The sequence below is a fragment of the Macrobrachium rosenbergii genome, chromosome 28, assembly GCF_040412425.1.
Source record: "Macrobrachium rosenbergii isolate ZJJX-2024 chromosome 28, ASM4041242v1, whole genome shotgun sequence".
NCBI lineage: Eukaryota > Metazoa > Arthropoda > Malacostraca > Decapoda > Palaemonidae > Macrobrachium > Macrobrachium rosenbergii.
The window spans coordinates 11,371,978-11,398,178 of NC_089768.1; the positions used below are offsets into that span (position 1 = coordinate 11,371,978).

General features: G+C 37.8%; 1 protein-coding gene and 1 long non-coding RNA gene across 44 annotated transcripts in view; one reads left to right on the plus strand and one right to left on the minus strand.

Moving 5' to 3' along the window:
• Nucleotides 1-26,201, minus strand: part of LOC136854032 (dystrophin, isoforms A/C/F/G/H-like) — a 1,916,343-nt gene that overhangs the window by 447,672 nt on the left and 1,442,470 nt on the right. The gene's annotated exons all lie outside the window — the stretch shown is intronic.
• On the plus strand, nt 14,280-17,472 carry LOC136854031 (uncharacterized). The gene is made up of 3 exons (XR_010857603.1): nt 14,280-14,893; nt 16,166-16,364; nt 17,108-17,472. It is a non-coding gene; the product is annotated as an uncharacterized lncRNA (long non-coding RNA).

The following is a 26,201-nucleotide window of genomic DNA, read 5'->3' on the forward strand; positions in this document are numbered from 1 at the left end:
GAGACAAAGCGAACAATAAAAGATAAAAAAAAAAAATGTGCGCTGGATAAGCCTTCGTCGCTTTTCTGAGGAAAGTAAAAGATTTTTTAAATAACTTTCAAGTGGTGTTCGGTTGCTTTGAATATGACAGGAAATTTCACAGTAGAGAGAGAGAGAGAGAGAGAGAGAGAGAGAGAGAGAGAGAGAGAGAGAGAGAGAGAGAGAATTACTTCTCAGGAATATTACGAAAGAGGGATTTCACAGGAATGATACGAGAAAGAAACAAACATACTATAATATACTGGAGAAGGAAAACAAATTCGTTGGAACATCACGAGAGAGAGAGAGAGAGAGAGAGAGAGAGAGAGAGAGAGAGAGAGAGAGAGAGAGAGAGAGAGAGAGAGAGTGCAACTTCTTAGGAATATTATGAAAGAGACATTTCACAGGAATGATACGAGAAAGAAACATACTAAAATACATTGGAGAGGGAAAACAATTCATGGAAATATTACAAAAGCGAGAGAGAGAGAGAGAGAGAGAGAGAGAGAGAGAGAGAGAGAGAGAGAGAGAGAGAGAGAGAGAGAGAGTTCAGAGTGTTCTACGGAACATTACGGAAGAGAGATTTCCCAGGAGTGATACAAGATAGAAAAAAAAAACATTCTATACAGAAATATTCGAGAGGGAAAAGAGTTCATACGAATATTAAGAGAGAGAGAGAGAGAGAGAGAGAGAGAGAGAGAGAGAGAGAGTTAGCATTCTATTACAGTTGTTAACACAGCACCGTCAAAGCGAATATCAAGAGGAAGCGGAGCAGAAGAACGCATTCAGAGGACGGCCACTGAACTTTAACAACTTGCGCCAATAAACTTGAATTAAATTACCAAACCAAGAGAGTAATTCAAGTGTAATTAGCGCTTAACATGAACATCCCAGCATGCAAAATGAGGGCGGAGGACGCTATATTACGCGACGTCTCTGAACATCACCCGCAGGGGGGAGAGGGGACACTTTCCCAGTAGATAAAATCTGACGATCAATAAAGAATCCTGAAATGAGCTCTATTCATCTTCCGAGATGCTGATGAATTACGTGCATAAACATTACCGCCATGTTCCTGAAGAGGAAAATGACTTAAAATCTCACTCGACGAAAATTGCAGTCCATTTCCTCGCAAGGGTTGAGGGTTAAGAGAATCCATAACGGAGCTCTTAACACACAATGTAGGAGAAAGTTAGGCCATACGAATTCATATGAAATTCTATTAGGATAATCACATAGTTTCTAAAAAATAATGTTTATATACAAAGCAATCTATCCAAAATACATAAAGCAAAATTAAAAAAAAATACTCATAGCAGCATGAGTCTTAAAATAGAGAAATTCACATTGTGTATCGGTGGAAATATTTAAAAATATATCTCTACAGTTAGCTTTCAGGAATCGAACTCTCGAAAGCTCTCTGTTGGGATTTACCTTTAAAAATATGTACCCATACATAATTGTGGATTTATTTCTACAAAAAATTATTACAAATATAAAATAATCTGCGCAAAGAAGCTGATCTAACAGTATTAATATATTTCCATTGTAACAAAGGTACGATGTCACATTCGTAAATGCAACAATGCGAATGGCTTTACATAGCATTTTTAGGCTTTAAAAATTACCAAATGTAAATGCCATTCCCGAACTGGGGCTTGTGGAGTTTCTTGAATGACAGAGCAACTAATAACAATGCAAAATATGAAAGAACTACAAACAAAAGATCAACAACACAACACAGGAAAGTAAATCAAATAACTGGAGGATATAAGGAACCAGGCACATTTATTAATTACCTACCATCGATGACTGAAAACGAACTAAAACTAAACAGCCACGGAGCGAAATATCAACTAAAACCGTCCTGAACCCGAGACGAGGAGATATAAATAAAGATCTCGGCATAACGATTCATTACCTTTTCTGCATTATTCATCATCCCTAATTCATGAGGGCATTAAAGGAACGCGTTATTGAGCTACACTCCTACGAAACTGCCATTCAAATTATGCAACTTTTCCCAGGTTTCCGAAAAAGTACAAAAGCAAAATTCAATAGCTTGACACACACAGCAAGATTAAGGGACGAAATTCGGGTGACATTGTATGCTACAATCTGTGTTCACAATATATCATTACTTTCGAGAAAGTGCAAAAGGAAAATTCAACAGCCTCGACACACACAAACAGCAAGGATTAAGGGAAGAAATTCGTGTGATACTGTATGCTACAATCTGTGTTCACAATATATTATTATTTTTTTAACAGGGAGCAGCTGGGAAAAATGAGAGAGTAGAAGGAAGGACCCGACACTACGTGAGGGACATAGATCGCGGGGAAGGATGAAATGATGATAGAAAAAAAAAATGACCGAAACAAAACGGCGGAGTTTTAAAATATAACCTTCCCCACCAAAATAACCCCCGTCCGGGTTCATAAAAACAGAGGGAACAAAAAACAGAAGGATGGGGAAAAAATCCTGTGATGATAACGGAGGACAAAATGGAAAGGGCGAGTGAAAGTCTTTCGTAAGACTGAAAGGGGAAAGGCTAAGGAACTGAGAGAGAGAGAGAGAGAGAGAGAGAGAGAGAGAGAGAGAGAGAGAGAGAGAGAGAAATGACAAAGCAAGGGTGATTAGCAGTGATGTCCAGACTGAAATGCTCAGTTTGAAAACCTTGGAGGATGGCAAAAAATAGTATATACACACATGTGCAACACAAACACACATGCACGCACAGGACATGAACGTTAGCAGTGAACAAAATGTTGTGCGCACGGCTAAAGTGGAATGGACGGAAAATGAATAATTTTGCTGTCGAGTTCTGGAATTAAGAGGATTAAGAGAGACATCAAGACATACCACCAGGGTAATTAAAACACGGATATCAGGAGGATGTGTGCAGTATCAATTAGCAAGAATAAAAATGACTTAATGAACGTCTCACTCGACGAGAATACACGAGAAAGAAAAGGAAGAGGAGAGAATGCCGTAATATGAGAATCGCTGCAAATTTTGTTGATTAACTCAGGTGTTCCGAATCGTGTCCAGGTTACCACAAAACGAAAATAAACAGAAGAAATGAAACAAAAAAAAAAAAATAATAAAAGAATACAAACGTCAAGAAACTTCGCTGCTTTGTAACTTCCGAAATAACGAGAGAGAAAAGGCGTTTGATGGCGCTCAATTTTTTTTTTATTTTGCAATAAGATCTGGCATCGCAGTTGCAAAGATCATTGACGAAGAAGGCCTATGGGGACGAACCACTAAAATGACCTTGTCCAGGCTAGGCCTAAATGAAGAAGGGAGAACAGTGGGGGGGTGGAGAACGGAGAAGGGACGACAACTGAAAAATAATGATACACTCTCCTTTTGACCAAGGCAAGTTATATGAATAGGGGGGGAAATGTAAGGAAGACATTTAAGACCTTAATTGTAGAGGGAGAGTAAGGCACCTATAACCAATGACTGTATGGGAACTGCTTTTCTTCTCTAAGAGAAAATGTGACAGTGTATCTCGGTTGGTTGTCCCGAGTCCAGGGGTGAACAGCAGGCTTGAAAGCCTTACCACACTGTGCACTGGCCCATGCTGGCCTAAGGCCTTTTTGATCCAAATAAACAACCACCTCCTTGGCATTAATGCGCGGTCTTATTGGAGGAGGAGGAGGAGGAGGAGGAGGAGGAGGAGGAGGAGGAGGAGGAGGAGGAGGAGGAGGAGGAGAGAGAGAGAGAGAGAGAGAGAGAGAGAGAGAGAGAGAGAGAGAGAGCTCATGCTTTCAGCTACTTGATGACCTGTATAGTGACAACAGCTTACTGCCTTTAGGTAACCACTCCGTCTCCTTACAAAATCACTGACGTAAAATAACATCTGCAGGGACGAAAAACAAAGAAACCGATGATCCAAGAGAGTGTATATACATATATATATATATATATATATATATATATATATATATATATATATATATATATATATATATATATATATATATATATATATATATATATATGGCTGAATCACCCCTGAAACCTTTATAGGAGACAAGAGACGGGTTGAGGATCACCGACACATTGGGTGAATGAGAAAACACGAAGCCACACCACTGGAAAGATGGTCGAGAACAGAAGCTGTGCCGCCGAGTTACAAAACACACATAATGCGATTAGCTAAAACGCAACAAAAGAGTTTACTGTGAGTCAAGACAAAGCCATAAAGAGGAAATTGGATTAGAAGGGAATTATATCAGACTCCGTACAATACCTTAAGACCTTAAGACATAAGAGAGACGAAAGCTGAAAGATTCCCCTTATGCCACAGAGAGAACGAACGAAATTCAATGGCAAAACAAAGCCACCAGGAGGAAGCACCTTGCGGGGCTGTCGATTCACAAAATAATTTAACATGCGAATCGGGCATTTGCCATGTTTTATCTAGTACTTATCGCAAACAACTAGTCAGATAGCCGCGCACTTATTATCGCTGCCTGGGTCGTTCCCACGTTTTACAAGTGGTACAGTTATGTCATTAGCTCATTCTCAAAGGAATTCCTTAACCACAGGTTACCGCAGTCATGAGATCAAATAACACTGGGTTGACGGCACTGGCTGTTTACCATCACAAAGCAGACGTTGTTTCTTACAGAGGTTGAATTATGCATTTTGGCAAGGGAATCCAAGTTTTTGATGCTGTAGATGCTTTAAAATTGTTTTCCTAATGCATTAACAGCTTTTATTGCAATGGATCCCATGGCCTTTTATCTTTAGAAACTTCTGCCATATTCTCCAACAAAAGAGACACACTTAAGACATATTGCTTTCCTGGCAAGTTATGTTCCGTACAATCCCTTCCCTAAACTTTGCTGAGAGTTTACTGCATATTAGCTTGAGTGGGTCAATCTCTATTAAGACGGCTCCCATATTTTCCTGGTTTCTTCCATACCGAGTTTTTCTTCTTTTTATTTTTTATTTTTATTTAGCGTAACAAAACGTTTCTGTAAGTTGCTTCATTTTGTCTTTCAATTGCGCGTTTGGCAATAGTTCATTCAAACAGTGCCAGATCATCTGATACATCAAGTAATGGCAGTGTGTAGTGAGGTATTTGGGGAGGGATTAATATTCAGTTTTCATTTAAAAAATTAGGTATATACCGTTGTTTTCATAATGGATTTTTAACTAATAATAGCATTCCAATCAAACTCTTACTCTTATGAGGTGACAAACCTTAAATATAATAATAATAATAATAATAATAATAATAATAATAATAATAATAATAATAATAATAATAAGGGATTCATTTTCAGTTTTTAGAAAAATATTAGTCATATATACCATTGGTTTCATAATGAATTTTAAATAATATAATATCAATCTAATCAAACTCTTACGAGATGACAGACCTTCAACAAGAATAATAATAATAATAATAATAATAATAATAATAATAATAATAATAATAATAATAATAACGAATCAGGAAAGGATCTGCTTACATCTTTTCCTCTCCGCGGATTCTTATTTATCTCAGATGTTCCTCCCCTCCACCCCAGAGGAATTCGGGACAGAAAGTAAATCATTAAAACTTTTAGCATTCTTGCAATCCAGCTGACAAATGGAGATGGGATATATTTCGCTCAATTCATCAACGCACGAGACTTCCCCGGCATCAGAAGATTTAAAACTTTGTAAACAACAACCGCAAGAGAGAGAGAGAGAGAGAGAGAGAGAGAGAGAGAGAGAGAGAGAGAGAGAGAGAGAGAGAGAGAGAGTTTTCATACTCTAAATGTAGAGAGAGAGAGAGAGAGGAGCCTTCATACTCTTAATGTAGAGAGAGAGAGAGAGAGAGGGGGAGCCTTCACACTCTTAATGTAGATGTGAAGGTAGAGAGAGAGAGAGAGAGAGAGAGAGGAGCCTTCACACTCTTAATGTAGAGAGAGAGAGAGAGAGAGAGAGAGAGAGAGAGAGAGAGAGAGAGAGAGAGAGAGAGCTTTCATATCCTTAATGTAGAGAGAGAGAGAGAGAGAGAGAGAGAGAGAGAGGAAGGAGTTTTCACAATCTTAATGTACAGAGAGAGAGAGAGAGAGAGAGAGAGAGAGAGAGAGAGAGAGAGAGAGAGAGAGAGAGAGAGCCTTCACACTCTTAATGTAGAGAGAGAGAGAGAGAGAGAGAGAGAGAGAGAGAGAGAGAGAGAGAGAGAGAAAGGAAGGAGCTTTCACAATCTTAATGTACAGAGAGAGAGAGAGAGAAAGGAGCTTTCACACTCTTAATGTAGAGAGAGAGAGAGAGAGAGAGAGAGAGAGAGAGAGAGAGAGAGAGAAAAGCCTTCACACTCTTAAATGTAAACCATTTTGAAACTCTAACACATAACTACAAAAGACGTCTGAGGAGGGAAAACCTGCAGCAAAGGCAAAGGCAAAGGCAGGCAGGCAGCAGGGGCGCGTGTCTCAGACAAACACTTTCTCGTTATCTAAATACACGGCGCGAGAGAAGAAGCCTGATTATTTTCCTTAAGGATATGGGATCCGGCAAAGAGGAACCTGTCATAAAGAGCCGGCTCCTTTAGAGATCGCTCGTAGTGCTTGCTTTCCATTATCGCAACCTATTTCCCGTCCTTTTTCCGACCGTGTTTGCACGAAAGTTAAAAGAAACAAATATATCTTAGTCTTTTAATCCAATTTCCTTCAAGTGTTTTAGCTCCCACTCACTTCCTATCTCGACTTCTTTCGTTTCTCCGTTGGTTCTACAAGTCGATTATTATTGTTATAATAATAATAATAATAATAATAATAATAATAATAATAATAATAATAATAATAATAATAATAATAATAATCTTGTTCCATATGAAAATGTTTCATCTTCTGAATAATAATAATAATAATAATAATAATAATAATAATAATAATAATAATAATAATAATAATAACAAATCGTTAAACTGTAAGAGGAGATAAAGAAGTATTTCTGCACTGACCTTTTATACTTAATAAAACGATTTATATTTTTTGTTTTCCTTCAATTTTTTTTTAAACATTGAACAGGTCCGTGCTTTTAGTATTTGATCATACATAAAAAGAATATGTTATCAAGCAAGAAAATATGAGAAAATTGTCGGTACATTCCAAGCGGATTAAAAATATTAAGTTTTTCCATCTGAAGAAATTCGCCTTATTTTAAGCTAAATGAGTACGTTCTTGTATTCAAATGAAAACTGTTTTCAACCCCACTAGTTTTTCCTCGTCGAGCGCAAGGACGAGAGGGGGTTGGGGGGTGGGTTGCAAGATCATCTTCCCGGGGGATTTACGATATTTTGGGTTACAATGGTATTTTCAAGTGTGGCCATACAGAGGAAAAGTTTTCTAAAATAAATGAATAAAAATTGCGCCGGAAGTTTCTTCGGCGCAATCGAGTTTTCTGTACAGCCGCTATAGCGTATAATCAAAGCCACCGATGGTCTCGGTATAATGATGTATGAGTCGCGGCACATGGAACTTTAACCACGGGCCGGTGGTGGCCTGTCCTATATCGCTGCCAGATGCACGATCATGGCTAAGTTTAACCTTGAATGAAATTAAAACTACTGAGGCTAGAGGGCTGCAATTCGGTACGTTTGATGATTGGAGGGTGGATGATCAACATACCAATTTGCAGCCCTCTAGGCTCAGTAGTTTTTAAAGTCTGAGGGCGGACAAAAAAAAGTGCGGCCAGAATAAAGTGCGAACGGACAGACAAAGCCGGCACAATAGTTTTCTTTTCCGGAAAACTAAAAGCGTTGCAATAATCATATTTCCTGTGAATCTATTTCTTATACTTCAAGAGCTTAGACTAAACAAACCATTACGTTTAGGACGTAACGTCTTCTCTTACATATGTGAATACACTTCCAATTAATAGTTTACTGGACACTTTTCAAATACTGGTTTTAAAACTACTGCATTTCTGAAAGCATTGGTTATACTTAAGATTCTGAGAAGAAACACCAATCCATAACCATAGTTGATCAGACGCAGGTTCACGCTGCAAAATTAATCAATCATTGGGTGCTAGTGACTTCATTTAGATTTTATTTTTCCCAAATTATTATCATTATTATTATTATTATTATTAATATTATTATTATTATTATTCATATGATGAACCCTATTAATATGGAACAAGCCCACCAAAGGGGCCAGTGACTTGAAATTCAAGCTTCCAAAGAATATTGTGTTCATTAGGGAGAAGTCAGAGGAGGTCAAGGGAAATACGGAAAGAAGAGATCTGGCTTATGAAAAAGAAAAAAAAATAAATTAATAAATTAATAAAGAGATAAAAATATAATAAAATGAAAGGAGAATAGTATTAGCGTAGTAATGCATTGCATCTTCGCTTGAACTTTTCAAGCTCTAATTGTGCGACATCCAGGAATGCGGAGGCAAACAGACCCAACAATATGTGAACTAATAAACAATTCTCTGTCTTTCTCAACACATATCGATAACCTATCACTCGCAGGTCTCTTCAGTGTCTACAAGTCTCTCCTTTTTGGACTTGTAGCATCCTCCAAAATTAACGCACAGCAGATTCATCAATATGTTTCTCCTTTCCTCTCAATATTTACGCGTTTCTTCTTCATCCCACAATCTCACTCAACCACCCTTTTTGGAAACAAACTCGTGGGAAGGTAGTGCCGTCAGTGCACCTCATGCGGTACACTGTAGGCATTACTTTAGGTTCTTTACAGCGTCCCTTCGGCCCCTAGCTGCAACCCCTTCCATTCCTTTTAATGTGCCTCCGTTCATATTCTCTTTCTTCAATCTTTCTTTCCACCCTCTCCTACCAATTGTTTCTAAGTGCCAACTGCGAGGTTTTCCTCCTGTTACTCCTGTCAACACTTTCTACTCTCAGTTTCCCTTGCAGCGCTGAATGACCTCATAGGTGCCAGCGCTTGGCCTTCGGCCTAAATTCTACATTCTATTCTTTTCTGTAACCTCCTATAAGCTACCCAGTGCTTTTACGTGAGCGTATCCAGACACAGCAGCTCAGAAAAGCTTTCCAGGTATCACTAAAACAATTAATTCTCAAGGGGTGTGTAGGAAACCTTGTCCGCAGAATTCTTTTCATCATTCTCCAAGTTACATCCTTATACGACGGCAAAAGGTGGGAACACTTGAATGAGAATCTATTAGATAGATAGACACACGTATGTGTATAAATACATAGTGTATATATATATATATATATATATACACACACATATATATATATATTATATATATATATATATATATATATATATATATATATATATATATATATATATATATATATATATATATATATATATATAAGCCGAATAGGCTAAGGCGTCACTGAACGTCGTGAGTTCTCGTGTTCTGTAGTTCGAGCCCATGAGACAACGGACTTCTTATCAACGATAATTCCCCTTCAGTTTATATATATATATATATATATATATATATATATATATATATATATATATATATATATATATATGCATATATTATTTCCGAGGTAGGGCAGATTGGGTATTAAACGACATTTGTAGCTTAATGCTTGTATATAAATCACGGTGATATAATAAAATTATATATATATATATATATATATATATATATATATATATATATATATATATATATATATATATATATATATATATATAAAACATTATTAGCAACTGGCACCTACCCTCACTTCTGACGCCGTTCTCACAGTTTTCTTCACTCCTCCCTTTTTCCCATGTCACACTAGACATCATCACACTGACCCCTATTTTTACCCTCCTCGTGACACCCATTCCCTACCAACACTTTCCACTCTTCGCTTCAGACGACGCTTTACTCTCAAGACTGGCCTGACCTTTAATTTTTTTCTTTTCTAACGGTCAGCTACTCCTGCGTTATTTCCTTTATGAGAGAGAGAGAGAGAGAGAGAGAGAGAGAGAGAGAGAGAGGTTATTTTCTTGCTCTGGTTATGGCTTCAACTTCATTTGTTTTTTCATAAACTCATCGCCGTTTTGACAAATATCGACTGAAATTAGCCTTTTAGTTTTCTGTAAGAGACAACTATTGCGCCGGCTCTGTCTGTCCGCCCGCACTTTTTCTGTCCGCCCTCAGACCTTAAAAACTACTGAAAAAAAGTATATCTTAGTTTTACCAGACCACTGAGCTGATTAACAGCTCTCCTAGGGCTGGCCCGAAGGATTAGACTTATTTAACGTGGCTAAGAACCTATTGGTTACTTAGCAACGGGACCTACAGCTTATTGTGGAATCCGAACCACATTATAGCGAGAAATGAATTTCTATCACCAGAAATAAATTCCTCTAACTCTTCATTAGCCGGCCTGGAAGTCGAACTCGGGCCTAACGAGTGGAAGGCCGCAACTCTACCGACTCGCCTAAGGAAGAGCTTTAAAACTACTGAGCCTAGAGGGGTTGCAAATTGGTATGTTGATCATCCACCCTCCAATCATCAAACATTCCAAATTGCAGCCCTCTAGCCTCTTTAGTTTTTATTTCATTTAAGGTTAAAGTTAACCATAAGCGTGCTTCTGGCAACGATATAGGCTAGACCACCACCGGGTCGTGGGTAAAGTTTCATTTGCCGCGGCTCATACAGCATTATACCGAGACCACCGAAAGATAGATTTATTTTCGGTGGCCTTGATTATACGCTGTAGCAGCTATACAGAAAAGTAGATTGCGCCGAAGAAACTTCGGCGCATTTTTAACTTGTTTCTACTAACGTTCCCACTATCCCATCTATTGTCAAAATACACTTGGAGCTGCACCACTGACTCGTCAAATCCCAACATTCCTTCCATTTTTCGTAAATGAATCCCTCACTGGTGCTGTATATACCGTAAGGGCATTCCTTAGCACTTCCCCAACGTATAAATCTACAGTGTAATCCCCGGCTCCATATTTTGTGCAAATCTCTTCTTCCTGAGAATATTTTCCCTTCTTTAACTACCCGGTATTTCAACACCCGTGTTTTTCTGATTTGTTCCCGTGGGAAAAAAAAACTTCTCGGAAATACTGAAGAACATTTTTTCCGACTTGAATTTCGATTCATTCCTCTTTTGAGGTTTTAAATATTTTTTTATTTTTATTTTTCCTCCAACTGACTCTGAGCTCCCGAACAACTAATCGTTCCTTCTGAATCGTTATGCATCTTCGATTTTTAGTTTTCTGAAAAGAAAACTGTTGCGCCGGCTTTGTCTGTCCGTCCGCACTTTTGCTGTCGGCCCTCAAATCTTAAAAACTGCTGATGCTAGAGGGCTGCCACCACGGTCTGCTGAGAGTGTCATGGGCCGAGGCTCATACATCATTATGCCGAGACCACCAAAAGATAGTTCTATTTTCGGTGACCCTGATTATACGCTGTACAGAAAACTCGATTGCGCCGAAGTAACTTCGGCGCATTTTTTACTTGTTATTGATTCGTTTCATATTTCCTGTAAACTTTCTTCCACATTTTTGGGAGGAAGAACATCACTCTAAATCTATAGTGACATAATGTAGTTTCGTTCCATAACTGTTTGACACAATTAATGTCAGTCGCCACTTTTGTCAGGCTGGGAACAGCGCTCGTCTCTCTCTCTCTCTCTCTCTCTCTCTCAGTGTGTGTCTTCGCATCCCTTTAACCATCATCGTTCTCTTCATCTTTTCCATCATCACTCTTTCTCCCCTTTGTTCGGCCACAACCAACACTTTCTTATCTTAACTGACTGCTGTTCTGATGTAGTGTTATTTCATCTTCGAAGAATTACGACGAACGTTCTCTTTAAATTTGTGTGTGGTGGCGCCTGTGCACGAATGAGAGAGAGAGAGAGAGAGAGAGAGAGAGCGAGAGAGAGAGAAAAGACTACTCTAGGTACTAACTACTGCTTCTACCTCTTTAGCACGCATTGCAATAACTACTGCAATATCATTCTCCTTCTTAATTCCTCTCAATCATTGCCATATATATATATATATATATATATATATATATATATATATATATATATATATATATATATATATATATTAATGATTCGAGGGGAATTGAGATGCCGGATGATATTGCAGTAGTTATATATATATATATATATATATATATATATATATATATATATATATATATATATATATGTATATGTATGTATTTTATATGTATATATATATACAGTGTATATTAAAGCGATAAAGTCTTAGAAAATCAAAACGGCGAAATCACGTGAATAAGCCTTAGGAATGAGCAGCACAGGTACAACAGTACGTATCTCATTCTAATATTATAGAAGTCAATACCACCACCGAATATCTCGTCCAATTAAATATAAATTACACAAACTGTGCAGTTTGTAACCAGCTTACTGGTTATTAAGAAGGTTTTAAGATTGAATGTCCTCTATCTAGCAATATGATTATTATTCTGCCAAAAATTTTAGCTAAATGAACAGAGAAATTATAATATTTTGCCATTTCAAATTCGACTAAATGCTAATGAAGCTTGATTTGCCTTATCGCTACAAATCCTGCTAGGCGGAAAGATGAATCGTAGGTGAAGTACAGGATAATTATTTGACCATTTTTTAAAAAACTGTTTCAGCTCAAATTCAGAATAGGTTACATATCCCTAATTTTCATTTTATTAGTCAAGAACCACTCTCTTATCAACGTTGCCAAAGTACATGAAAATTAATTGACAATTTTTTTTTTTTTTTACTTATTTCAATTTAACCCAGATAGTTTCCAAGTACTAGTCGAGAACAACTCTCTTGTCACTAGGTAAATACCAAAGGTGACAATGAACGTACGAAAAACAAGTTTAAATGCGCCGAAGTTTCTTCGGCGCAATCGAGTTTTCTGTACAGCCGCTACAGCGTATAATCAAGGCCACCGAAAACAGATCTATCTTTCGGTGGTCTCGGTATAATGCTGTATGAGCCGCGGCCCGTGAAACTTTAACCACAGCATGTGGCCTATCCTATATCGTTGCCAGAAGCACGATTATAGCCAACTTTAGCCTTACATGAAATCAAATCTACTGAGGCTTGAGGGCTGCAATTTGGTATGTTTGATGATTGGAGGGTGGATGATCAACATACCTATTTGCAGCCCTCTAGCCTTAGTAGTTTTTAAGATCTGAGGACGGACGGAAAAAGTGAGGACTGTATAAAGTACGGACGGACAGACAAAGCCGGCACAATAGTTTTCTTTTACAGAAAACTAAAATCGGCAATTCAATGTAAAATCATCAACGGATGTGATTTCACTAGCACAGAGTTGACACGGGGACAATATTGACGTTATTCCAAGCTGGCGCGATTAATAAATTTCTCCGATCGCAAACCTTTCTCATTTGGAAGCTAGGAGGGTTTACAAATCGTCTCAACAGCAGCCATTTACTTATATCCAAATGATCGCGATATCTAATAAATTCCACCGAATCGTTCGGAACAGGTTCGACTTTGCTCAACGGCGGCACGACCGAGCCTCCCCGCGGCTTATTCCAACCGCCTTGAAAACTATTGGAGTTCTGTATTCGACCCCTTCGGTTTTATTCTGGAATCATGAATGGCTACAATTTATTCAGTGTTGCTGTACTGACAACGATTTAGTCAATTCGCCGTTGCATGAAGCAATTTGGAAATGAAATCAAGCATTTTTTTTTATTTATTACGCTGAATGGATTCATAACTTCATATAGATTTTAATAAATTCGATTCTCCTTTCCATTCCAGCAGAGCGAAAATGGAACCGCGTAATATTTTGGGTAAACCTATGAAAGCAGCAGAATCGAACATAATAAATTTTTCTGTAAAGGGTTGAAATCCATTTCAAATATAACATCAACAACAAGAACAAGAACAACAACAACAACAACAACGGTAGTAATAACGTGTTTTGTACCCAACGGTGGGTTTTCCTAAATAACCGAGTCTTTTGTCCTCGTTGGAAGACATTCGAAAGTCGGGCATATAGCTTTGTCAGCCGAAAGTTTCCGCTAATGGCTTCTCTCTCCTCTTTCTCGCGGACTCGTTCCTAGGTTTTTATCCGATCGTTTTGCTTCTGCCGTTGATGACTCGACACCTGTTCCCCTCCACTTTTCTTGCGGCGTTCCTCAGGATGCTCTTCTCTCACCAACTCATTTCTTTCGGCAAATTAATGACCTGCGGTCTTTTCTTCAGCTACGAGTGCCTTTGCTGATGATTCAGTACCCTACAGCTCTTGTCCGCTTGTCTTCCCACAGGTCATGTTCTTCACATTTAGGCTGGTATCCAGAAACCATGCGATCGCATTTGTCAATACGAAGGCGATCGCGGTTGTATGGTCCCAAACGAAGAACTATCGTGGTATCCAGAAATCATACGACGCCCTCGACTTCATCGCATCGCATCGCTGGTTAAGCAGGCTTACCAACATATGCGGTTACTGGGAATGAAATGCCTGGAATCGACGATTACAATACTGTATCAGTATCATAGACAATTTCTTTTATTACAGTGATATTGAATTAAAATGTCTTTGTCTTTACTATTTATTAGGAAAAGATACTGCATATCTGTAGTATATTTTTTTACTTGATATTTGCTGTCCTGGTTCCGCGCGAAAATGTAAACAGAGTCGGGAAATACGCAAGCAACTAAACAGGAATATGGAGCGTGCACCCACAATAGCTGATTCTCAGCGTTTAATGCTTCTTAATTTAATAAAGGAGCATGAGAATGTGATCACCGACCGATCTACAGGAAGCAGAACTTTGGAAAAAAAAGCGTGAGGCGTGGGGGGGCGATGTAACACTCAAGTTTAACGCCATGTATCCTGACCAACCTCCTCGTTCATCAATGCAGTCAAGCGCTGTTTCGACCATGTAAACCGCAGGTAAGAAAGCATTTTTGTTTTGTAATTGTGTTCAGGGCAACTTTAGGCTGCTGTGAGCAAAATGGTGTGTAAACTACCAGTTAGGTTAAAAGAAACTTAGGCTATGGAAGGCCTAGGCTTGTGCTGCCTGTTAAATTGTTAATAATAATCACATCAGGCTAGCCTAGCCTAGCTTATCCAAGGGAACACCAGTTTATCATCTAAAGCTATTATATCATATGAATATATTAATCTTCAAATGAATAGAATGGAGCATATTAGAGTAGGTTAAGGTAGGTTAGGCTAACCAAATCATAATTGGGGTCTGAGGGGGCATAGCCCCCAGCTAAATAAGCATGGGTGCTCAAGGAGAGGTTAGGTTAGTAATGTCTAGCTTATTACAAAAGCAGTTGGTGTATCAGGCATTAGGTTTGTATAATTTGATGTGAATTTTTAATTATTAATGTCTTTTATTAGGAAATTTGGGTAATATTCCAATTTAGGTTCAGAATAGCTATGTGGAGGGTCTTACAATTTATTTTCATGGTGGATAGAAGGGCTGGAGCACACAGTAGTATTATCGTATTGTTAATGGGTAGATTTGCAAGTAAACTAAGCATTCATTAGCTTACAGCCAGTTTATTAGTACTTTAAAAAGTGATGGTAAAACTTTAGCTATTTTTCTTATGGGTATACGAGGTTTTCCAAATTATAAAACGGTTTTAACGTGTGATACCTGCTTGCAAACTGGGCAAAGTGATTGTTTTTAATAAAAGTTTAGACTGACATTTGAGATCTTGGCTGTTGTTTGCAGGTGGTCAAATGATTTGGAGTAGGATAACACCTGAAATAGGCTAGCCCTTCTTTTTCAAGTTGAGTTCACACGTAGGCTAGCATGTCTGAAGCCTGCATAATGCCTGCCAGTATGCAAGGCTACGATGATTGTGGCAGGTATGTGAACTGCTTAGGCTAGACTATATTAGCTTAGGTGGTATTATTATGCTTTATAATGTGCAGCTCACTTTTCCAGCCACACAAAGCTCACCTTATTTTCTTAAGTGCTCATTAATATTTGTGTAAATGCTCAAATGACATTTCTTATGAATTCGAACATGCGATAGATGTTTTAAATTATTATTCTGGAGGTGGAAGAGAAGTACACAGGACGGTAGGTTTTTTGTTATATTTTGAAATTTCATTGCAATCCGTTTTTAAAGTCACAGTCGTTAGAATAAATTAGAAAACCAATGGGGAAACATATTTTTATTCTAATATTTTTTTTTTATTTACTAGAGTGAAGCAGGTAGATGCTGCCATCAAGAAGAATTTATGCAGAACTGGTGGTGGTCCTCCACCATTTCTTCGAAAGTCTTCTGAAGAGTTTGTCATAGCTGCATCACTGATGACAGCAGAATTATCCATGGACAAGATGGGATTGAAACATTTCATCCAGTTGATGAAACAGAAGAGCCCATACGTGATGTTAGAATAAGTAAGTGCTCTGATGTTTTCAAGAATGAAATATATAAACTAGTGAACCTTCAACTTTTTGATGGCCATTACACTCTTCCTGTCAGGAAAGTTTGTAATGCCTTTGGGGAAAGCAAAATGGTTATGTTTTTATTATTGATGGCTGGGTTTAAGATAACATTTTAATGCTGTGTGACCCTAAAGGTTCCAGCACTTGTATACTCAGTTCAGAAGTGTGAACGCTTAGTTGGAAGGACATGTGAATATGTTGATTTGCCAGATTTCAGTAAAGCTTTTTAAAATCACGGGTAGGCCTCTTAAATAGGCTACTATTTAGTGCCCAAAAGATTTTATAGCCTAGTATCTTTCACTGTTTTGCACATATTTAAGCCTAGAAGCAATACTATGCTAGAAGATGGTGTAATTAATGAAGTATCTAATTCAACACAAGTAATTTTAGCAATTTTTCATTATATATAATTGTATAATAATATATATATGTAATGTATATATATACAGTATGCATAATATATATATATATATATATATATATATATATATATATATATATATATATATATATATATATATATATATATATATATATATATATATATATATATATATATATATATATATATATATATATATATATATATATATATATATATATATATGTGTGTGTGTGTGTGTGTGTGCTGCAGAAGGGATTTACATCTAAGGTGCAGTAGATCATTTATTTATTTATTTACTTATTATTTTCAGGTATTACGGAGCCACTGCCTTTAACCTCAGCACAATTAGAAAGTGGTGTTTCAACTAATGATGCTACCTCTACAATACAATCAAGATCAACTTAAAGATTGCCCTCGCCTTCTGCAGGACACTGGCTCTTGCGTTGGCAGCCCGTTATGATATAATTCTTAAACTAGTGTTTCTGAATAATTTGTATTAGACATCATAAGTAAAGTTCTAAATAATGGTGTTCTGATTTGACCTGAAGCACAGTTGTATTCAAATTTTTTTATCACCATTTTCATCTTGCAAGTACAACAGTCATGTCTTTCTCAAGGTGTCAGATTGACAACTATGGTAAGAGTTCCTGAATAAATCTTTTCTTGTGTAAAAAATATTTATCCTTCATCCTTTCAGTCAATTCTAGTAATCTAGAATGAATTACCTCTTTTTAACCATTGATTGCTTTTGCCATTGAATATTTTTTTCAGGATGAACCAAAAAATAAATAAATAAAATAAATCCATTAGTGTTCCTTTTTAAAGGCAAACATGTAAGTTATATTTTCATATTTCATTAAGTCAATAAGAAGTGTACTTTCATTTTCTTGGTATCGGGTACAATTTACCATGCACATGCAGCTATCTGACAAAAGCATTCTTGGTTTAATGTGTTGTCACTATCCAGTTCAATATCTAAAGGGTTCTTAAATGATGCAAGTGATAAGATTATAGATTTATTGTTATTAAAGTGCAAATCACCAGAACTGAGGGTTCCTTACACTGTAAGCAAAACAGCTGCAATATCATCCTAAGTGCATTTTTGGGATGTACAAAATTTGGAAAAATATACCTTAAACCTAATTAACACAAAACAGATACATAATCTCTCAACCTATAAAAAAAACTGTCAACTATGTGGGCCCTACATTGATCTTCTTGGGTATTGTCAGCCCTTTCACTGATACCCACATCAGGTTCATCAGCATCATCCAATTCAAGATTTTCTTCATCCTGTAAAGGTATTCTGTTTGTTATGGCACGAATATGAAGGACTGCACAAGCAATTATTATGTTCTTAGTGTTATTCAACTTTATTCTAACTGGTATTGATAACTGCAAACCTTTTTTTAAGTAGTCCTATGGCACGTTCTATAAGATTGCGAGTTTTGGTGTGCGCAGCATTATAACGTCTTTGTTTGTGTGTATTGGGAGCAAGAAATGGTGTCATTATGTAAGAATGGAATGGATAACCACTGTCTCCCAACAAAAAGCCTCTATACATGCCCGATTCTAGGCTCTCTGCTAGTCTTGGGGTAGAAAATATTTTGGAGTCATGAGCAATGAACCCTAAGCCCATGAGATCTACCTGTGGCCTCCCAAAAAACAATAAAGAATCCTAAATTAGCCTGTCAAGAAAATGCATTTCCACATCCTCCAAATTAGCTTTATGAAAAAAAAATATATTAACCTCCATGTATGGGTTGTTTGTACATCGTTTCTCCAAGTATGCCTATCACTAAAATTACATCACCCAACATAGCTCTCTGCAAAAATGAATCATGCCATCCTCCACATAACATTTTTATATTCACTAGGCTAGGGAATGGCAATTGGTAAAATTCTAGTTTACTTACGGTTGCATATTTAAATCAGGAGGGGGTTCAGGGGGTGAAGCCCCGGGTCTAGGAAAGGAACAGGATTCCAAGTTGTAAAACTAAGGTATATTTAACTTCTAAGCTGGGTTAGGTATCTGGCTATTAGCCTAAAGGAAATACTGAAAATTCCTTCATAAATATATCAATACAGAGAGAGACAAGAGATGCTTCTCTCCGTAACTAAACTAGAATTTTATATATATAGGCTCTCATGCATCAGGAATTTGGCTTGTATTTGGCAATTCACTGCCTGTGAAAGCCATCGGCAATCCATATAGGTAGCCACTACCATAGGCAATTAGCTTCATACTTCTCTTAAAAGGCTTGGGCAATCTCACTTTCGCATCACATGCAACCTAGCCTAGTAATTTACACCGCACTTTCTAATTTCCTTATTATAAACAGCCTCCTACGAGGAATTTCACGCTTGCATCACCTAGTAGTCTCCCTGTGAGGAGCTTCAGTGGCTGTACTGATTTCAACTTTCTTGGGCAATATAACACCAACACATTAAGATTTCTAGATGTATACCAATTAAATACGCAATTTTGTATTGAAAAGGAAACTCTAAAAACGTCAACGAAGCCTATTTTGAAGGAAAAGAATTCCAACAGAGGTGCCTGACTATGGTTGTTTTTGTTACGATGAGCTCGAATTCATCCGTCGTCGGCAGGCAAAGACTTCTTAAAAGTATTCTTTTCAAGACCTTTGTTGTGCTGTTATTCAGGTCTTTTTACCACAAATTGTTTCATATTTTCGATAGACATTGTAGATAAATCACTTTGGCAAACGTATTTTGATGCAGAGTTGAAATTTACATTCTTTCAATTCTGCCATCGCAAGGGGGTACCCATGCGACGCCTCCTTCACCATGGTTCCAAAATTACATTGTTAAATGCGAATGCCTGCGTATGATCGTGTGGTTTCTGGATACGGCAACACCATGACGATCGCATACAACGAACCGTCGTATGATTTCTGGATACGAGCCTAAATCTTGAATTGCCCGTTTTCACCTGTCGACGATGACCTTGAGAGAATACCGTAATTGAGGGCATCAATTCATTCAATTTTAATCCTTCCATGTGGCACACTGTGTCCATTTAACTGCCTATGCTACAATATCTCTACCAACATTTTGAGGATTAATATGTTTAAACTGGTTCTGAAGAACAAATAATTCTCAATTACCTCTGTTTTACGTGTTATAAATGAAAATTTGTTTGAACTTGTCTTCGAACTTGTCCTGAACGACACACAGTTCTCTTGACATATTTTATCCCTTCCAGTTACTTCTGTTTTATGTGTAATAACTGAAAATTTGTTTTAACAACCAGGGAACATCTTAACAAACAAAGCGTGTTAATTTTTCCGGGGTCATAATGGTCATAAGGAATACCAACGGTATGGTTACAAGATATTTCCCATATACGAAAAATATTTTTTTTAGATAGTTAGTACAAGAAGCTGAAGCGAAACAAGCACAAGCACAAAATCTGCACGATCCTCCTTGTATAATACTTAACAAGAACAAGTCCCAGCGGGTGCTTAACTCAAAAAGGGATTAATACAACCGAACATTTCCGTCACACAAATCTTTTTGTTTTTGAACAGCCAGTACAAATTGCGCTACGATTACCACTAAAAAAATACACACGCGGAATCATAATAAACAATTTAAATCCTTACATTTACTGTATATTCAATGAACCTGAGAGCAATTACTGGAATCTATCCTCCATAATCCTCCAGGATTAAACTACCAAACTCCTTGATACCACAGTCAGTCACCCGCGTTCGTGCGGAGACTGCGTAAACATTTGTGCTACAAGCCAAGAGACGTCGAACTTAGCTTCAAAGATTTTTTATCAACGGCAGTATATAATTCCAACTACCTTCGTTCCCCTTTCCCGATATTGCAGTAAAGTACGCGTTACATGAATCCCTTTGGAAGATAAAGCACGGTGACGTTCATTCAAAGTTTGTCGATTAAAATACAGGACGCACAATCAAGGTTCTAATACTCGGTTACAAATAATCTCTGCGTAAGGTAATAAAAATATTTCCATAAAAAAATTAAGGTAATAATTAAAGGACCGCGAACCCTGACAAGTGGGTATTACTTAGTAAATAGTGAGACATGAGAAAAGTAAGACAACAGAAAATTAAGACGAGAGAAAAAGCACGAGAAGGAATAATAAATTCGAGATGATGGCTACACTAGACAAAAAGAGAAAACAGAATGCTCGGTAATATTGGGCTAAAAAAGGCATTAATCTCAAATGCTTCGTTATGACGAACGAAAGCAGCCATTAATCTCAAGGAATTAGAGGAAGTAACCTGAAAAGCAACTCATCCCAGAAATAAGTTAAAAAAGAAAAAAAAAAAAAAAAAAAAAAAAAATCGCTTTGTGGAATTCAAAGGCCAAAACAAATCCATCTCACTAGTAAAATACAGACAATGACAAATAAAAACAAGTAAAAATTGCGCCGAAGATTGTTCGGCGCAATCGAGTTTTCTGTACAGCCGCTAGTCAATGAACAGATCTGTCTTTCGTTGGTCTCGGTATAATGCTATATGAGCCGCGACCCATGAAAGTTTAACCACGGCCCCGTGGTGGCCTGGCATATATCGTTGCCAATTGCACGATTATGGCTTACTTTAACCTTAAATAAAATAAAAACAACTGAGGCTAGAGGGCTGCAATTTAGTTAAAAACTACTGAGGCTAGAGGGCTGCAATTTGGTATGTTTGATGATTGGATGGTGGATGATCAACATACCAATTTGCAGCCCTCTAGTCTGAGTAGTTTTTAGGTCTGAGGGTGGACAGAAAAAGTGCGGACGGACAGACAAAGCCGGCACAATAGTTTTCTTTTCAGCAAACTAATAACGAACCAAAGAATATCACCGAGGTTCCCCGCGTCCTGAAAAAATGTTGGGAAAGAGGCGACCATTTCATGCAGGTTAATTAGTAGCTGCGTGCGCCCTTTGAACTTCCGTTTCGCTTTAACCTTGAGGTCAAATTTGCACAATTTCTTCGAGCTGTGTATTTTAATTTGTTTAGAAATCGCGCACGCAATCGCTGCTGAAACACTGAAATTCTCCTCGATACTTAATGAGCTAATAGGCAATCTATGGCTATAATCAAGCTGGAGAAGAAGACGAAAACTAGACCTCTAAAATGAACACCGATAATGATGCATATCGCGCCGAATGTCAACTAATTCGACGCCATTCTGAAAATAGCGTGGTGACAATTACGAGCTCGGAAAGACAGAACTCCTTCCTAATTAACAGCAATAAACTGGATACCACGAGAGAGAGAGAGAGAGAGAGAGAGAGAGAGAGAGAGAGAGAGAGAGAGAGATACTTCTCAGGAATATTATGAAAGAGGGATTTCACAGGAATGATAAGACAGAGAAACAAACATACTATAATATATTGGAGAAGGAACACAAATTCATTGGAGAGAGAGAGAGAGAGAGAGAGAGAGAGAGAGAGAGAGAGAGAGAGAGAGAGAGAGAGAGAGACTCTTCTCAAGTGACTTTCTTCTTGTTGAGCTCGGAAAGACAGAACCCCTTTCTAATCAACAGCAATAAACTGGATACCAGAGAGAGAGAGAGAGAGAGAGAGAGAGATTCTTCTTGTTAACTCGATGATGACACAAATTAGTACAAGGAGGAGAATGACCAGTACGAAAGCTGAGGTGTCAGGATGAATATAATACTTTCACATTTCAGACCGATTTCTTTCCTTCCGTTTAATTCAGACGGATTTCAATTTTATTCCAAGAATGTTCACTCGGAAATAAAAAAAATGCAAGGTGCTTTACGAACAACTTCATTTTTAAACACCAAGAAATAATATTTCTAAATGCACATTATGCCCTCAGACACTAAAATGTTTTTAAAATCATAACATAAGAACTGAGCGCTGAGCTTCCTGAATCAACCAGAATACGGAAAAATTACGAACACATGTTCACACGTGTTTCCGGATGTCTCTGGGAAAAAAAATTATGTACTGTACGTGTTCACACGCGTTCAAGTGTGCACACGCCAAGAACAGAGAATACAGAATTTAGGCCAAAAGACAAGCGCTGGTATCTATGAGGTCATTCAGCACTGAAAGGGAAATTGACAGCAAAAAGGTTTGAAAGGTGTAACAGGAGGAAAACCTCGCCCTATAAATCAATCGTTAGGAGAGGCTGGAAAGTAAGGTGGAAGAAAGATAATATAAATGGAGGTACAGTAAAAGGAATAAAACGAGTTGCAACTAGGGGCCGAAGGGACGCTGTAAAGAATCTTAAGTTATGCCTACAACGCACCTCAAGAGGTGCACTGACGACACTACCCCCCCTTCGGGAGTGCACATATCAAGAAATAGTATAACATAAAACCCACTGCCCTATATCTGATGACGTAACTTTCCAAAACACGTGTCAACTTATGAGCGGCTGCACCTCATTCCCTTACTTTATCGACAATGCAATAACTGACAGCGAGATGACAGTGGCTGGTTGACAGGTGGATGACAGGTACCAGTCACCTGCAAAGGGAGCCCTTCACCCGAAAGGGCGATTCCATTGGCGGGTCAAAAGGCTACGCGACGTACGAGTCAAATATACGTGCAGGAAAGTTCATAAACTGGATTCATAAGTAGAAAATGTTCAATAAGCTAAATTCATAATAGGATTGACTGCTGGGATGATCCAGAGATGAATCTGCTTCATCGAGTGTGAACTGATAATCTAAACATCTGTATAAAATCCTTTAATCTGGTTAAGAAGAAACACAATTACACGTACATACATATCTGCGTACACATACGTACATATCAACGCGTGTAAACAGAGCGGAAAAATGCCTTCTTTTACGTAAACAACCAAACATATAGTCTGAATAAGCTCAAAATTCTCTGTTAATGTACTGTATTCAAAAATAAGCTGCAGTTTTAATTAAATATTTCACTGTGAAACTCGTTAATGCAATGAACGGAAATTACTTCGTTATATTCATCCTCTAACATTGCATATAAATTTTTTATACCTTGGCAATACGATATCATCGTTATTGTAACTTGTATTTTGACGATACTACCACGTATGCATAAACACACGCCAGGAAAAGCGAGAGAAAGGAAGTTCGAATTAAAGAGAAAGTAGGCCAGATACGAGGCGTGAAATTTTCCCAAATCATTAACTGTTGTCCCTGGCAGTATTTAATGAGGCTAATTCTCCCGGTCCTTAGAGAGCAATTGCACAGTGGCTGAACCATCTTGCAACACACACAGCGAGCAGTTTATTTATTTTCCCTTTAAAGTGAGGGTAAACGGACCAGGCAGCCACGTTCCCATATCTGATGTAAAAAACAAAAAAAATAAAAGGGTAGATGGAAAGACGGATGAACGAGAGTGCAATACAGAATTTAGGCCAAAGGCCACGCCCTGGGACTCATGGGGTCATTCAGCGCTGAAACGGAAATTGACAAAAAAAAAAAAAAAAAAACAAGTCTGAAAGGTTTAACAGGAGGAAAACCTCGCAGTCACACGATGGAAAAATTATTAGGAGAGGGTGAAAAGTATCACGGAAGAAAGATTAAGAACGGAGGTACAGTAAAAGGAATGAAATGGGTTGCAGCTACGGGCCGAATTAAGGGACGCTGCAAAGAACCTTAAGTAATGCCTACAGTGCACCGCGTGAGGTGAACTTACGGCATTATCAGAGGATCCCCCTCTGTAAAACCAAGAAAGAAATGGTGCACAATAATCTCACATAAAGGAGGTTGTTATAGAGGGTAAAGGAAGATGTCAGACAATGAGTAAGGAAACTAAAAACGGGTCAAAGCTAACTATTCAAAGACGATGAACTACTTTTAAGATAACACCAACTCCATTTCAATAGATTCCTATAACAAACGAAAAAGGTAATCAACACTGAATGGCACGCTGAGATTTACAATAACTTTGAACGACCTGATCTGAAATGGGATGTAATTTACATATGAGAGAGAGAGAGAGAGAGAGAGAGAGAGAGAGAGAGAGAGAGAGAGAGAGAGAGAGAGAGAGAGAGAGAGAGTAAAAAATGTTTCATAAGCCTAACTGCAAGTCTATTTGGAAATCTAACCACAGAAATCGATCGAACACAAGTACATAATTAAACCCGATGAACAGGATTATGACTATGTCAGTGACCTGCAAGGAAAAAGAAAAACAAAAAGAAAAAAAAACTAAGAGAAACGACATTAAGCTTTAATTGTCCATATTCCTCTTCACCGTTAGGACGCAATTAGGCTCGCAATGCGGTGCATATCTACGGGGTCTGTCACTCCACTTCCCCCTCCCCCCTCCCTCAATAGAGTGGGGGGGGGAATGGTAATCATGGCGCCCGTTTGTGCATGGATCAAGCAAGCAACGAACAACAACACTGATCTGATTCCCGACATGATTTGCGACACTCTAAATATTGATAATAAATCCCGCTCACTTTTTTATTCGCTTTCTATATTCGGGAGCATATGGTTCGGCCCAAAAAATACACAGCTATTATTTCGACCGAGCTTATTTGCAATCATATTTTGATGGGAAATTGTCCAAAGCAGTTAATTTACATGAAAATTTGGCCGTGGCAATTTTATGAACGATAACGGTTCGCCGCGCACGTTATTTCTCTCGCCAACGACATGAATGCGAATTAGCAAGTTGTAAACTTTGTCTGTGTAAGCGGAATCCTTCTCCCTGTTCAACGATGATCTTTGCGGTCTCTCTTTTCCTACTTGTTCCGTGTAAAACACCGAACACGATACAATAATATAAACCGTAATACAAACAATAATAATATGCAGTTTATTTTGTTTATCTGCGTAATAGGAATCCACTTCCCTGTTCAACGATGATCTTTGCATTATCCCTTTTCCTAGTTGTTCAGTGAAAAACACAGAAAACACAATACAATAACATGAACAATAATACAAACAATAATAATGCCCAATTCATTTTGTTTATGTGTAAGCGGAATCCTCCTCCCTACTTAGCGATGATCTTAGCATTCTCCCTTTTCCTAGTTGTTCAATGAAAAACACCGAACACAACACAATAAAATAAACACTACTAGAAACAACAATAATATGCAATTCATTTTGTTTATCTGTGTAAGCGAAATCCACTCCCCTGTTCAACGACGATCTTTGCGGTCTCTCTTTTCCTAGTTCAGTGAAAAACACCGAACACGATGCAATAATATAAACAATAATTGAAAAAATAATAACTCGCAGTTCGTTTGGTTTATCTGTGTAAGCGAACCCCTCTTCCCTGTTCAATGGCGATCTTTGCGGTCTCTCTTTTCCTAGTTGTTCAATGAAAAATAACGAACAAGATACAATAACATAAACAATAAAAGAAACGATAATAATATGCAGTTCATTTTGGTCGTGATCAGTTTAATCAACGTATATTTCACTCTCAGTCC